Source organism: Nanorana parkeri, unplaced genomic scaffold (genome assembly GCF_000935625.1).
Source record: "Nanorana parkeri isolate BGI_ZX_2015 unplaced genomic scaffold, ASM93562v1 scaffold21, whole genome shotgun sequence".
Taxonomy (NCBI): domain Eukaryota; kingdom Metazoa; phylum Chordata; class Amphibia; order Anura; family Dicroglossidae; genus Nanorana; species Nanorana parkeri.
Genome location: NW_017306289.1, coordinates 1869472 through 1884076, shown reverse-complemented (window position 1 = coordinate 1884076; position 14605 = coordinate 1869472). Strand labels below are relative to the sequence as shown.

General features: G+C 42.8%; 1 protein-coding gene across 2 annotated transcripts in view; it reads left to right on the top strand.

Annotated features, from left to right (window-relative positions):
• Positions 1–14605, top strand: part of INPP4A (inositol polyphosphate-4-phosphatase type I A) — a 103186-nt gene continuing 88581 nt past the window's right edge. For both annotated transcript variants that reach the window (XM_018563388.1, XM_018563380.1), the window contains exon 1: positions 1–57. The gene's annotated coding sequence lies outside the window, so the exon portion shown is untranslated. The remainder of the gene's footprint in view (positions 58–14605) is intronic.

Below are 14605 nucleotides of genomic sequence, written 5' to 3'. Positions count from 1 at the left end.
AACAACCACCCCCCCCGCCTGTCCCTGTGCTGTCTGGATGGAAGGGGGCTCTGCACGGTAGGTGCATTGATTGCACAGGGAGGGATGCTGGTTTAGTGTAGGGGCAGACTTGTGATCTATCATGTCTGAATGCTTCTGCTTTCTGGCCAGTGTGATGAGTGCTGGGCTGAGCCATCCAAATGATGTATCCATCACACAGCAGCTGCATCCTCTCCATGGCCACGACCTGGCTGTCTCATCTCTATGGAGCATCTCTGCCATAGCCTTGCAGTAGCTGGCCTCTACAAAGGCTGCCCCACTCTCACTGGCATGAGTCATTTTCTTTAATTTCATGGTCATGTGTTTCTGAGGTTCTTCTGCTTTGTATTATTTGACACATTCGGATTTGTATGAAGCTCCACACACGTCACAATCTCTTTCAGATCTTCCAACAGCTGTGTAGTACAAGGGCCTGCCTGATTGGATAGGTTAGACAGACCCTCGCGTTACATTGTTTTGGTTATTCTAAAGTTGATTGTGTATGTTACACGTTGTATGTAGTCCTCCAATTTGAGGGTTGTCACACACCTGCAATCTTTGTACAATCAACTTTAGATTTACCAAAACAAGGGGTGGGCAACTCCAGCTGTGCTTTAACGACTAATCCCATCATGCACCTGTCCCTGGGAGTCATGCCAGTGGCTGCCAGGAGTCCTGCAATGTCTCATGGGACTTGTAGTTCCACCACCATTGGAGTGCCAAAGTTGCCTACCCCTGCTAGCTCTCTCCTTCTACCCTCTAGTATAGGGGTGGGCAACTCTGGCCCTCCAGCACTGCTTACACTACAAATGCCATCATGCCTCTGCGAGTCATGTCTGTAACTGTCAAGTCTTGCAATGCCTCATGAGACTTGTAGTTCTACAATAGCTGGAGAAATTATGTCAAAATTATGTCATGAGTACCCGCCTAAACTATCCAATCAGTCTGCATCCAGAAAGCCAGTCCCTTGTGCTACCTAGTTGTTGGTAGATATAAAGACTTGTACGATCAGATTGTAGTGTATGGTGAGCCTTAAGCTGACCATACACTATATAATCTGATTGGAGCTACCAACATCTATGTAATATAAGGGCCTGTGTGGCTGGATGTAAATTGGCTGGACTGCATGTTGTCCTCCTATTACATAGTTTTGGTAAATGTAGTTGAGATTGTACACCCAGATTGTAGTATGACCTGTGCTCCTGTAAATCCTTCACCCCCTTAAATTGGATCTCCTAGGACTTGTTCAGCCTTCACAGAACTGGTCAACATCAGTCCACTGTGGGCCTGGCAGTGGATGTTGAGGGTTGATGTTGAGCAGTTCTGTGAAGGCTGCACAAGTCCTAGGAGACCAGTTCTGTGTTCTTGCAGATGGAAGTAGTTGGTGTTTTCTATTCTGCTTTCGTTTTAGCAAGAAGGTATTTTTTCTATTTAAAAACACTTGCTATTTTTAAAAATGTGCGCATAAAAAAATACTTGTATATTACAACTTGTTTTATTGCATCAGTAGTTCATATAAGTGGGGAATTATGTCATGTTCCATGTGAGCTCAGATAGCCCGTTGTCATTGTGAAATAGACACATTTCTGAGATGCATAGTAAAAAGACGGTTGGCAGAGCTCAGGACTTATTGATACATTTAGCAGCTTGGATTTAGGTAATCGGATCATTTTTATTTAGTATGATGCATGCATTTAAAGAGGTCAAAGTACTCTCCGGGCCCTCCAGCTGTGCTTTATAGGAGAACTATGAGGTGAGTGCTTTTCACTCACCTCATAGTTCTAGCCGACCTGTGACAATGAGACTGTCACAGGTCGGCTCAGTAGATCGGGAAGTGAGCGAACACATACCGGCGTTCGCTCACTTCTCGATCCTGTCACGGCTCTCTGCCATGACGGGTAGGGGCTGGATTCCCCTGTCCGATCCTCCAGCGCTGACTGGCTGAACGGACGGGGGAGGGGGCAGCTACAGCTGGCTCTGCCTCTAGTCACTCACGCAGCTGGGCGGATCCAGACATAATTGTCGGTATCCGCTTCAGCTGCGGCGTCTTAGTATACCGCGAGCTGTAGATCGCGGAATACTGAGCTTAGGGTGACAGGAGAACGCTAGTTTGTGTCCTCCCGTTACCCTAAGGAGAACTATGGGGAAAAGCCCTAACCCCATAGTTCTCCTTTTAAATTCAAATCCCAACATGCCTCTGCCTCTGGGAGTCATGCCTGTAACTGTCAGACTTGTAGTTCCACAACAGCTGGAGGGCCGGAGTTGCCCACCCCTGGGATCTGGAGATAAGTTATACTATCCCTAACTTGGGTGCACATGGTTAAATGTTGCATTCAAACCAATTTGTTTTTGGAACGTTCATTTGATTCTCTAGTTAATTAGGTCAAGTCGATGGTCATTTTCAACCGCATGACAAAAAAATTAAAGGAGCAGAATGGAAAATATTTCTTGAACAAATAAAACTCTAACAGTCATTTTTTGTTCAGGAATTTCTATTCCTTTCCAGAATTGAATGTCAGGTCTCTAAAGGTGTTCTCAAATGTTCTGGTGAGAGTTTTCGTATGAGCATTCGTACAAAAATCTACCCGCGTATGGCTATTGTATCTTTAGCAGGTTGGATTTGATTCATCTGATAGTTTTATTCAGTATGATGCAGGCTTTGAGGGATATTGGCTAAGTTTACCTTCGAGACCGTGTCTCATGTTACACCCATATCATACATTGTTCTCAAATAGTGGACTTTACCTTTTTAAAGAGGTCTAAGTAGTCTCTGTGTATGGGTATTACTCTGCATAGAGGTAGTTACACGGTGACTGGCACTTAACTAAAATCTGTTGATTTCCATGCGGACAGCAAAAGTGGATCCATGGTCCTGTTAGCATTTGTGACCGGCTAATACTAATAGGGTAGGTTTAATATAGTTGTAGTAACTGAGAAGCCGCCACACAGGATGTCCACGTCCTCTGGAGGTTTAATATGAAACTATAGAGGAAGCTTTCATAGCTGTGTTTACATCACACAGAATTTAACATTTACAGTAATAACTGTAAGGCCCCATTCACACTATAAAGCGACATACCTTTTGCAGCAGATCCGCGCGGCCGGGATAGCGCGACTTTCGGGGCGACGTTCCAGTGACGGTAGTGTGACCTTCACTGTCGGGCTCCATTAAAAAAATAGAAAAATCGTGCAAAATCCGCTGAAAAAGGGTCCTACTACAGCGACGGGCAACATGGAGCTAAGACAGCCCCACTGAATAGCATTGGCCGGCGACTTCTCGCAAAAATGCGCGATAAATCGCTTAGTGTGAATGGGGCCTAAGGGCCGTTGCTATAATAGATGACATAGTTTCTGTAGTTTTGAAGCAGTTGGTCTTTCCCAGGGATAAGATGATAGCTGAAGTCAGGTTTCAAATGGTTGTATGGACTAATAGTCTAATTTATTTGAATGATAATGAACATAAAATATAACTTGACCCAGGCATTACACAAAGTAGACTCTCTGTTTGCCAAAGCATGTATTCATTCTTTCTGTTTATTAGGAATTAGTAACATCACTGGACTTCCGGAGCTGAAGAGATGGATGTGTCTTCCTCTTCAGTATGAAGTCAGACCATAAAATGGTTGTGTTTTAAGAATCGTAGACTAAATTCCCAGTAGTGTGATGAAAGCACATCTGTGTAACCTTCTTCTTTGGTTCTAATGTGACTACTTGGCTTTACTATTTTGCAAGCCTTGGCATAGGTTTCCATAAGCATCTTCCTCTCTTCTAGTCCTTATATTAGGTGCCTAGTTGAAGGCTGAAATGAGAAGAGGGCTGCCCTTACACCTCTGCTCTAGACACCCCTGGAGAGTGCACAGAGTGGCACAGTTGCCAGGAGTTCAGTTCATGGAAGCTCACTTCTGGAGGCAATCTTGGCTGTGAGGTGCTCACACAGACTGGAGGGGAGGGTTCCGTGGATGGCCAGACCGGAAGACAGCTGGCCAGGACACTGATACACACAGCAGGCTGGAAACGTGGTCTGGACAGGTGGCTAGGTAGCCAAGGAGACAGCAGGTAGGGTAGCAGGCAGAGTCGTTATCAGGAAGCAGGCAAAGGTCACTCCAGAAGGTGAGCAAAGATTAGCCATAGTCAGCAATTAGCCGAGCTCACACAACAGGAATGAGCAGAGACAAGTTGGGGTCAGGATCTAGCCAAGGTCACACTGGGATTGAGCACGAACTAGCTGCGGTCCGTAACAGAGCAGAGACAAGTCTAAGGGCAGGCCTAGGCAGCAATGGAAAAGCAGATCTAGATAAAGGTTTACATTCAAGTCTCAGGGTACCATCCAGCAACTTCCTCACTTAGGACTGTCCCTTAAAAAGGCTGTTTGGCAGTGGCATGCAGTACCTCCTGGTTCCGGGTGAGGCAATCCCCAGCCTCGCCCCCGCTGGCTGAAGCCCCACCCCCCAAGCTGGTGTGAAGGAGGGGACAGGGAGGAGCCTCCCTGTCCCTCACTTGCTCGTCACTGCTGATGCATCGAGATTGATGGCCTCAGTGTTTTTGTTTCTTTCTTTTTTGATTGGACAGCTTGGACCAATGGCGCAAAGAGTAGAGGCTGTGACAGCTCTTGCCTGTCAAAAGTCGAATGCAGCGCTGCCTGTAATTAACAGGCAGTGCTCCGTCCATGGCAGGTTACATAGCGGGTTACATGTTACAAGCTGACAGCTTTTTCTTCCATAATACTAGGTGAGGCTCTGCCTCACCTGCCTCCCCTGACCGCACTTCCCTGCTGTGTGGTGCCAAGCCTGGAATGAGGCATGTGAGTCCCCAAGCTTGCCTGCCCACATATCCATAAAACGTGCCCTTGTGGATTAGCACGTTCTTGTTAATTAGCATCCACAAATGTGGATGCATACACAGCCTGCTGTAAATGACCCTTGTCCTGTGCATTGGCGCACATGCACATCTTTTTCTAATGCTGTCCTGACACCTTATGCATGATTCCCTAATATAAACTGTGTATGATGTTGGGTTTAAAGAAGTGCATGATCACTTGGTGATACACTGGATGTCCAACTGTATTCCTCAGATGTAAACAAAGCTGTATATGCCAATATTTTAGGGAGTACTTTTTGTATCTTCATGTATTTTTGCTTTCTGTGGACTTGGGGCACCACTGAAATACAGGACCACATAACTCCTGGACTTCTGATTTATTGCTAAACTCAACCACTCTGAAACTAAGTCCCCTTCTCTACCATTCAACAGCCCAATGTGGGTGCATCTATTGGTCACTAAGGCTCCAGCTGTTGAGTGGTAGAGGTAGGGATTAGTTTTATGGTAAGCGGGGTAATAGCAGCAAGTCGGACAGATGACAAGTCATATGTATGGTGTGGTCTTTGAATTTAAAGGGTATTTCCACTTTTGCAGTCAAATTTCAAAAAATTCCACTATATGTTTATGTGTGCCTATTTGTACAGCCTACCAAAAAAATATATTTTTTAAATATTTCTTACCTTTTTAGATATTAATTTGGGGGAGGCCTATGTGCAAGACTGCATGCTATTCTGAACAGTTTAAAATGGAGTCTGTCCCCATAGAAAGACTAAGGACACATTGAGTTTCCCCTTATTAATGTACAATGCCCTTTGTTTGGGCAGACAGTGTTCAAATCATCCAGCTTACAGCTGATAGTGAGTTCTGCCAGCACAGTACAGACAGGGCTAATTGGGGTAAACATAACTCCCCACTGCCCCCTCCTTAACATTGCATGGGGAGGGGAGCTGGGTAGGATTTGTAAGAAAATATAATATGCAAGCAGCCGTTTTTAAGTTCTGCTATGTGGATGGGAATGTATAACAAATATAAAATAGATGTTATCCAAATTTGGCTGCAAAGGTGGAAATACACTTTAAATCTAGTTGACAACTTCCTTTCTAATAGGCTCCATGTGCTGTCTATTTTGACAGTTAGTGGATTGGTAATGCTAATCAATAAACCTTGCAGTGCATTTGGAATGTCCTCTGAGTTTTATATAAAAATGATTTCCCAGATTTGGCCAGCTTCTGGTTTAGTGGATTAATGAGGGCACGGTCGCTGGGCAGCTGTCTTGCTTCTTCTTCATATGTTTTTCTAATGCTGCCTATAGAAATCAGATGGCTGTTTGACATCCAGGTTTAAGTCCACTGCCAAAAGATTTATCATGGAAAAAGATCTTTCCATAAACATTCCTGTTCCATTTTCCTAAACATACATCCCTTTGGAGTAAGGGGAGGGAGGGGGCACTGAGCAGGTGCTGGTGGCATTGCCTTATCTTAGGGAGAACAGGGTTCCAATCATCTGGTAAAATCCATTCTAGCCGATTGATTCCAGGAGTTACCTGGGGAGGTCAGAGGGTATGCATAGACATATCATTGATCCCTGGTACGATCATAGATAATTGGATTGGACAAAATTCATCCTCTATTGTAGCACCTTAGGCTGAATTCACTGGGCGGCAGCCTTCACTGCTTTGTGGTGGAACAGCGGCTGGCCGGCATTGAGGAGGTGGCGAATACTGCCCGGCAGTGAGAAGGTGGTGAATGCTGCCGCCTCCTGAATGCAATTTAATTTAATCCAAATAGGGATTTTCTATTGCAGTACACATTCTTCGCAATGATAGCGTTTGAGAGTTGGCACCACCTGCCAAATGCATCATACTGTATATTAACACATCGCAAAGCATCATACCCCAGTAATTTATATAGCACTGGCCAACTGCAATGCCGACATTGCAGCAGTAAAACCACAGATCAACTGCCTAGTTCTGTCGCTCCCTTGCCGCTTGTGTGAACGAGGCCCAACACTGGCATCCAGAGGTAGACACGATTAATTATTTGCAGTGATTAAAACGGTTATTCAAAGTTTATGTTAAGGTGTTTGTTTTTTTCAGTGTCAAATAGAGCAGTGAAGAAGGGTTCCATATGTTTTTTTCTGTAGGGGCCCTTGATGTGAAGGGGCCTGAAAATTACTTAAAACCCCCAAAACATTATGCAACCACAATTCCAAAAACGTTGGGACGCTGTGTAAAATCTACATAAAATCAGAATGCAATAATTTGCAAATCTCCTGAACCCGTATTTTATTCACAATTGAAAACAGATTGAATGTTTCAACTGAGAAAATGTACCATTTTACCCACTTGAAGTCCGCGGTGTTACACCCCCTTCCAGCCCAGGCCATTTTTCAGTATTCAGCTCTGCGGTACTTTGACTGACATTTATTCCGTAATGCAACGCTGTACTGAAATGAATTTTATACCATTTTTTTAGGGACACATAGAGCCTTCTTTTGGTGGTATTTAATCACCACTGGGTTTTTTTTTTTTTTTACTATAGTAAGGCAAAATTACAGAAAAAAAAAAAAAACTTGTTTCCCCTATATTAAATTATAAAACATGCTCTCACTCCGACGTTCGCGGCGATATGTAACGTGTGGCGATATGTAACGTGTGGCGCAATTGTCGTTTTCTGACCCGTATTTACATTTATATGTGCGTAAACGTGGGAGTGGGGGACTTAAACATTTGTAAACTTTTTTCTATATGCAACTTATTTTTTTTTTTACACTTAATGTCATTGCTATCGCATAGGGGGATAACGAAATATAAAAGATGAGGTTACAACGAATAAATAGTTTACCCAACATGCCAAGGTAAAAAATTGCATACATCTTTGAATATTGGCCTAGAATTATTGTTCTCACTCTGGCACACGCAGCAATACCTAACATGTGTAGCACGATCATAGTTTTCGTACATAGGTCATATGTTTTACGTTAACATGCGCACTCTGGCTGGGACGGGGGACTTTAACATTTTACGTAACTGCTATGTGATAGCACGTTGGAGGTGACAGGCTCTCTTTAAGGTGGCGTTAAGGGTCTATTAGACCCCTAGTGTCACCTTTCCACTCCAAAGACGCTATTGAAGCGCACATTGCGCTCCAATAGCTACTTCCCCTGGGTTCTGCAGCTGGAGAATGACAGCTGGGTGACCGGAAGTGATGCAACCAACATCGGTTTCGGCCCTATTCAGTGGGGAGGAGATGGGTGAACAGATGTCTGCTGGTCTCCTTCCCCACCGACACTCATTGCCAGTCCTGGCCCATGCAGGAAATTCACTACGCTGGCCCTTGGAAGCAATCTGGTGGCAGTTCACCTGCCAGAATCTATCACAGGAGCCATTTTTTAAACTTTATTTTATTGTTTATCCGATTAACCGATTTAATCGAACTCGGCTAACTAATCGATTTTGAAAATAATCGTTAGCTGCAGCTCTAAAACAGTCCTGGCGGGTCTGTTTAATGGGGCCTGCTGCCACAGACGTATGACTTACGTTGGTGGCAGTGAAATGGTTAAAGGTTGCCATGCCTGGGAAAAAAGTTAACATTAACAAAACAGTTAACTTTTTTGTTTTGTTAATGTTTTTAACTGTTTTGTTTTGTTAATGTTTTTGTTAACAAAAACATTAACACATAATAGTTATTATGTATTAATGTTTTTACAAAATGCCTTTAAAAAGGTAAACTCCAAATATGTGCCACATGAAATTATGTGCAAACTAATAATACATGATACTATAATAAAAAGATACAAAAACATTTTTCAAACTTTTTATCAAAAAAAATGAAAAGACTGCATTCCCTTTAAGCAATATGGCTCTTCATAATAGACCGTAATTACAAAGTACCATCTGGGGTGGGAAAGCTCATCTTAATTACTCCTTGACCTGTATATGTATTGGCTGTACCCTTATTTGTGTATACATATTATCCAAAAATAGTTTTTTTTATGATACATAAATTACTTAATAACATCTGCTTTAAATATAAATTATTAAATAGAACTAGAAATAAATTATTCATTAAGATTTATTCAACTGTTATTATTTTACCTTATGCTCTTATTCACACTTGCGTGTGAGTATTTTAAAGTGATTCTGAAGCTTAATTTTGCATGTTTTAGTGTGTTTTCTCACGTGTTCAGGCTTGAGTGATTTTTGTTTTAGCAATTTGTAAGCTGGTTAGTGGAAGGATGAGACCGATATTAGGCATGAAATTGTATGAATAACGTGCATTACGTACTATCTAGCGTCTCTTGGGCCACAAATGTGCGATTTCGCCTAAAAAAAACCAACAAAGTAGTTTTTCTGGCTATAAGTGACACAACACCATTGAAAATAATGGAATCCTTCATGTTGAGCGGTGTCACGCTTCAGGAAATACTTTCGGGAGTAAATGGGGGCTAAAAGGCTGCCATACCTTTTTTTTCAACATGTCAAAATACCCCCAAGTGTGACTTCCACTGCTTTGGAAACTTTGGTGTAGAATATATTACAGAATGCCATGGCCAATAGTTCCTTTTGTTTTTTTGCTGTGTAATAATGGTTTTCTTTCTGACCCCTTGTGCTTTCATTTGTGGCTTCAATCATTTTATTTGACAGTAAACCATGTCTACCTGGCTCCTGGGATTTGTCTAACCCTGCAGTAAACCTTTAGGCCCCATTCACACCACATACATTGGCATCCATTTTTCAACGGATGTCAATGGAAGGGAAGCCAAAAATGTATGGGTGTGAGTCTGCGAGAGAGGAAAAAAAAGAGAACATGTGCTACTTTTTTTTCAGTAAAAGCAAAATACAGAGTAGTTTGTCCACTCAGGACGTTATTTAAAATAAAGATTGGCAAGTAAATAATAAAAAAATACAATGGATGTCAACGGATTATGAAATTGCAAGTAAACAGACCTCTGTTGACTTCTGTTTTTAGGTCTGATTTTGGTATAATGATATTTTTTTTTTTTGCCTGATCAACCAGCTCTAATACTGTCTCAAAGCTAGGTTATTATTAAAGGGAAATTTCAACTTAAAAAAAAAATGCAAACATTCATACAGGAAAAAAATGCATTTATTATTTTTTTGCATTGGAGCCAGAAAAAGCATTGCAACTGCAATCAGTGCAATGCTCTGGCTCCTGCAAATCCTCCCTTTTGTCCATGTCTGTACATATAGACATTCAGTAACATGGACATGAGGAAGAATGTAAGGACTACAATGTGGTTATGTCACTATTCTCTTCATCCACACATCCTGTCTAAGGCCATTTTCAAATAACGCAGCAGCCTTCAGGGAGAAGAACGCCATGGTTCAGGTAAGGGGGAGGGTGAAGTTGGCGGGCGGTGGCCATGTTTCATGTTACACCTTGAATATGGCTTTCAGTTCATATATGAAGCTGCACTCCTTACGGTACTGGACTTTCAAATAATAGGTGGGTGCTCTAGGTGATGGCAGCGAATGGCGCCACTCCAAAACCAGATTGAGAGATGTAAAGTTGCCGGCACTCCAGACATGTAATTGCATCTCACCAATTTATCATGAAGAACAATGCCACTGACATATACTGACATTTCAGGGCCTCGCAGGGCAGTGGCGTCACAAGGGGGGTGCGGCCCGCACCCGGGGGGGGACACCATTGGAAGGGTGACACCAAAATGACTTAGAGAGGAGGGGACCCGGCGGCATACCTTATCCCGCCGGGTGACTGTCTCTCTGACGGCCTTCTCTCTCTCTGACGGCGTCCATCACCAAGATGGCCGCCAGCAAGTATCAGCATACGGACGTCTCGGCGTGGTGACACTCGGACACCGCTCCGGGTGTCACCCAGCCTCGGGACGCCCCTGTCGCAGGGTCACTTTCTTAGGCCCCATTCACACCTAGGCGTTGTGAAGCTCAACGCAACAAACCGCTGATCACAAGGAATCCCACTGTTTTCTATGGCCTCTGTTCACACCTGAGCTTTCTGTCACTTGTAACTAGAAAAACCTGAAGCTTCGAAAGGTACATGAGGTTTTTTTTTCCAGGCAGATTTGAGCATTAATCTTCAATATAAACCACTTAAATTGAAAAGAAAAAAAAAGCTCAAAAACGCTTGTGACGTGTTTAAATGTTTTTCAGGCATTTTTGCATGATGTCACAGATGCCACTGCTTTCCATTGGGCCAAACATGAGAATTCCTAAAGCTGTATGCCTGCAAAACACTTCAAAAACAAGCATAAACGTGCATCAAAACGCCATTGCTGAGGTTTGAACGGTGCCTTATGGCAACATAGTCACACCGTGTGAGATGCAGTTACATTTCTGGGTGTAACATGAAACATCGTCTAACAAGGTAAACGGAGCCTTTACATTTCCTATAAACCGGGGGTAGCTGTTGTGGAACTACAAATCCCATGAGGCATTGCAAGATTCTCACAGCTGCAGGCATGACTCCCAGAGACAGATGCATTATGGGATTTGTAGTTTTACTACAGCTGGAGGGCTGGAGTTTGTGCTCCCTGTTGTAATTATTGCATATGTTGACAGTGAAGCCTCAAGAAGAGTGACGCCTTGTGGTCGGTGACTATAGAACTAGGGATTCCCGAGTTCACTGAACCTGGATGACCTCTGGTCATATGATATCAGTGCCGTGTCATCATTCTGTTATTCTTGACTGGGACAAAACATAAACACGGGGCACACAGCAATTTTTTTTTTTTTTTTTAATCTATGATCTTTATCAATGCTGACCTTTGTTTTGGGGACATTCTTTGAATGTACTGTCTTATATGAATAGCCAGCTTGTATTTTTCTAGTGTTTTTGATGATTTCTAGTTAGTTGTCAATCAAAAACACCTCTGTGGGTGTCTGTTTATTTTTTTTTCATCACTCGTTTTTATTGTAGAGAAGAGAGAAATGTATGCATAAAGCCGGGTTATTTTTTTTAAGCATTTCAATGATAACACTGTTTCATTTTGTTTGCCGAATGAAGTTTATTTCCTTTTCCCCGTCTGTTTGAATATAATCAGTACTTTATTATGATATATATCTTCCCTTTTCTTGAGAAATATCACCCTTTGTTATTATCAGGGGTGGGGGGTGTAGTGTTCATGTCACATTGTTGGGAAAAGTTGTTCAGAGTGTTCATAGCCTAGTTTCATATTTTTACAGATGAAATATAACATCTCAATCAGAATTAAAGTGACACAAAATTCAAGAGTTAAGGACCAATTTACACCAGACACTGCGCTAATCGTACAGCGTTTGGTGTGCAGTGCCTGCCACAGTATCAATGCGCTGATCCTGGTGCATCGTAGTGTGTACTTTTTTTTGTTTTGTTTGAACTTTATTGAAGTGTCACAAGTGACATTTCATTCAGTTCTACAAGCACAACAAGGTGCGAGGCGGTTGTACCATGTTGCGTCCCGCTGCATTAAAAAAAGTGCACACCACTGCGTTCCTACCAAAACGCGAAGGTGTGAAAGGGTACCCTCTGTGATAAGGAAAATTGCCTTGTCTTGCATTGGCCATTTTTTCCAAAGCACATGGTGTGAATTGGCCCTTAATCTTAAAAATACATTCAGGTGCCTTAACTATTAATAATACTGAACCTTATTTGTGTATTGCTCAGCTGTAGATCCTCAAATCATCTCTGAATTGGTGCTGACACTGTCTTTCCTTCTGGAGGGTGGCTACTTTTCTTCTCCATGGTCCCTATGTGTTGTAGACACCGCTCCAAGCTCGCTCCCATGATAGACTTCAATCTCAATACAATTACAAAACTAAACATGAGATTGTAGTCTATTCCAGGATTGAGCTTGGAGCAATATACTTCCAAGGTTTGATTTTTGTCTGAATTATTCGTATAATATTCATTTCAAGCATGATGCAGTATTCTAGTTTGGTTGCCAACATTGGTATTATTTATTGAAGTTGAACTCTGGACACAAAAACTTTCATCTGAATATATTCCTCAATAGCCACAAGGAATAGAAGAACATGTTGTGTGCACCAAATGCCTTTGCAAAACTAGATATAACCTTGTATAAGTAGCAGTGATATCATAACTGAGCTGTTCATAGCCCATGCAGAGGGAAGAGCTGTGGGAGGGGCCCACAACTAGACAACTATAGGAGGGGGGCGTATACAAGACCAGTCACCCTATAAAGGGAGAGAGAGCAGCAGTGTACGGTCTTTATTACAGGAATCCCCTGCACAGAGGTGAAGTTTCACACTGGATCCTGCACAGATCTTGAGAAAATACACAAAGCACACCAAGTTAGAATACACATGCCTCTTGTATTTAGACAATATTTGCAGATCCCTGTGTTCACCTCGAAAGAGGTGCTGTGAAATAGTTCAAGTTTTGATGGGCATAGACTGCAGTGAGATTGTCAGATTCCTCGAATCACCTTTCAACATCTCGTGGAGTCGATGCCAAGAAGAATCGCCGCAGTATTGAAGGCAAAAGGTGGCCCAACGAAGTACTGATGGGGTGGTCATAATAATCTGGCCACTCAGTGTATATTTTTGTTCTAAAACCAGATCCAGACAATAGAGAACTGTAGGCATGTAAACAGCTGCTATGTTTCTCAAAATTCTGACATTAGCGAAGGCTGAATTATTACCCCCTCCCCCAATAAATCACTAAGACAAGGGTAAATTCAAGCATCACATAAAATGTACAAGCTTGGTGCCAGATCTTTGTTTTATTTTCCCTGGCTAGAGAGTATTGCTATCCAGAAGGTGCATTTATTTTAGCAGTCTTCTATTGATCTAATGTCTAGTCTCACTTCCAACAACAATAGCCGCACTAAGGCACTCAGTCAGATGGAATGTGTGGAAACTAAGCAGTCCTACAATGTGACTTCTTACAATGTTGTAAGTGAGCTCACTGTGATCTCTATGTATGGTAAATCCTTAATCACCAGGACATTAGGACAAGTATGAGCTCATGACAAGTATGAGATCCATATAAACTGTTTTTTTGTGTCTGACTGCCACATGAATAGGACCCATCCCTGATATAGGCAATGGTGGATTTTATTGTACTATCATTAAATATTTGCATAAAGTTCATAAAATCTGTTAATATACAAAGAAGTTTATTCATAAAACTGGGTGGATGCAGTTTATGTGGCACAGGCAATTCTGCAACAGATTCATATAAACCTTCTCAACAGTTACATGGATCTGTTGCAAGTTGCACCATTTGTTGCATGAAAAGGGAGAAAGAGATTTTGAAGTTGCTGGATAAGATTTTAAATAGAGGTGCACCGAAATGAAACAAAACCGAAAATAAAAAGTCAGACCCAAACCGGAAAAAAACATTTCTCGGGTGCCAAATGCGGGCTCTCGCCAGGGGTCCAGAGAGTCTCACTGGCGGGTGCAGCACAGCAGTCGCGGCTCCCTAATCAGGCATCACGCTCCTAAGTAGGGCCCTGAGAGGCCCCAGCAAGCGTCCTTCTAATATGCCTTATTATAGGCCCGCCTCTGCCTGATTTGTAGCTGGCCCGGATTGCCATTGAGCATACCGAGGCTATCCAGAAAGGCCAGATCTATTTGCAGGGGCGGGCCTGGAGTGGGAGCTGCGACCCAGTTCCTAACAGGCCACAGACCAATCCGCCGCCTGTGGGCTGGGGACCCCTTGTCTAGAGTGTTTGCCCACCTTCAATCCTTCATGTTACTGTTCATACGGATCTGCGAGTGGCTCTTCTGCACCACCGTATCACTCCATTCCTGAACTCTTCACCC